Source organism: Babylonia areolata, chromosome 7 (assembly GCF_041734735.1).
Source record: "Babylonia areolata isolate BAREFJ2019XMU chromosome 7, ASM4173473v1, whole genome shotgun sequence".
NCBI classification, from domain to species: domain Eukaryota; kingdom Metazoa; phylum Mollusca; class Gastropoda; order Neogastropoda; family Buccinidae; genus Babylonia; species Babylonia areolata.
The window spans coordinates 18960928-18963251 of NC_134882.1; positions in this window are offsets into that span (position 1 = coordinate 18960928).

Genomic DNA, 2324 nt, shown 5'->3' on the forward strand with positions numbered 1-2324 from the left:
GGATAGAAGCTGGCTGCGGCTCGGTCAGCTATCTTAGATTATTTGTATTTCTTTTTATCACAACAGATTTCTCTGTGTGAAATTCGGGCTGCTCTCCCCAGGGAGAGCGCGTCGCTACACTACAGCGCCACCCATTTTTTTGGTATTTTGTCCTGCGTGCAGTTTTATTTGTTTTTCCTATCGAAGTGGATTTTTCTACAGAATTTTGCCAGGAACAACCTTTTGTTGCCGTGGGTTCTTTTATGTGCGCTAAGTGCATGCTGCACACGGGGCCTCGGTTTATCGTCTCATCCGAATGACTAGCGTCCAGACCACCACTCAAGGTCTAGTGGAGGGAGAGAAAATATCGGCGGCTGAGTCGTAATTTGAACCAGTGCGCTCAGATTATCTTGCTTCATAGGCGGACGCTTTACCTCTAGACCATCACTCCATTAGAGAGTACGACTAACAGTACAACTATCACAATTCCCACATAAACCTTGACCCATATCTTATCGATGACGTTCAAGCCTCCTGCTTTCCCTCCTTCTCCTCCTTATAATCATCATTTCATTGACCCATATTATATCGATGACGCTCGACTCCTCCTCCTCCTCATTGCTTTGACCCATATCAACCCCCGAAAATGGAGTATGGTTGCCTACATGGTAGGGTAAAAACGGTCAGACACGTAAAAGCCCATCCGTGTATATACGAGTGAACGTGAGAACTGCAGCCCACGAAAGAAGAAGACCCATATCATATCCTCTTCACCATCATCATCATCATCATTGCATTGACCAAAATCGTATCGATGACACTCACGCCTCCTTCACCTCCACCTCCTCCTCACATCAACATCATCATTGCATTGACCCATATCATATCGATGACAGCCAAGTCTCCTCCTCCTCCTCCTCCTCCTCACATCATCATTATTGCATTGACCCATATCATATCGATGACAGCCAAGTCTCCTCCTCCTCCTCCTCCTCCTCACATCATCATTATTGCATTGATCCATATTATACCGATGACAACCAAGTCTCCTCCTCCTCCTCCTCCTCCTCCTCCTCACATCATCATTATTACATTGACCCATATTATACCGATGACAACCAAGTCTCCTCCTCCTCCTCCTCCTCCTCCTCCTCCTCACATCATCATTATTGCATTGACCCATATTATACCGATGACAACCAAGTCTCCTCCTCCTCCTCCTCCTCACATCATCATCATTGCATTGACCCATATTATATCGATGACAGCCAAGTCTCCTCCTCCTCCTCCTCCTCACATCATCATCATCATTGCATTGACCCATATTATATCGATGACAGCCAAGTCTCCTCCTCCTCCTCCTCCTCCTCCTCCTCCTCACATCATCATTATTGCATTGACCCATATTATACCGATGACAACCAAGTCTCCTCCTCCTCCTCCTCCTCACATCATCATCATTGCATTGACCCATATTATATCGATGACAGCCAAGTCTCCTCCTCCTCCTCCTCCTCCTCACATCATCATCATCATTGCATTGACCCATATCATATCGATGACAGCCAAGTCTCCTCCTCCTCCTCACATCATCACCATCATTATTACATTGACCCATATCATGTCGATTAGGCTAAAGACTGCTTCACCTCATCCTCCTCCTCTTTCTTACATCATGATCAACATTGCAGTGATCAATATCATATCGATGAAACCAAAGCCTCCTTCTCCTCTTCCTCACCAACATTATCATCACCATCACCATCATCATTGCAGATGACCTGGACGGAATGAGTGCCTGGCAATCCATCAAGAGTGGACAACCCACGAACCGTCACTGGATGGTCTACAACATTGACAGCGACAGAAAGCTGGGCGCCCTCCGCTTCAAGAATAGCACGGTCAACTTCAAGATCGTCTACAGCAATGCAAGAGTGAGTGAGTGGCTTCACGTTTTCAGTGTGTTGTAGCTGTTGTTATTATTGTTTTTATCGTTTCTGTTGTTGTTGTTTTCAACAGCGTGTCGTCAAAGTTGTTGATTTTTTTTATCTTTATGTGGACTTATGCCTTCTTCGTGGGATTTATCTTTGTTCAGCAAAACCAATGACAAGTACACAAAAAGTAGGGAATGCAGTTTAAAAACTGATCCCATTCTGAACTCATTCACGAATAGTCAGCACTTAATGGGTTTAACAACAAACATGTACTGAAACTCTCTGTCAGACAAAAAAAAGGTACACAACTCCATGCCATTTGCAGCGTAGCTATTCCGACGGATATGTAAGAGTTACAGACGAAGCAAACCCAGACATCCCCACTGTCTGTGTGTCTCTCTGTACGTCAAA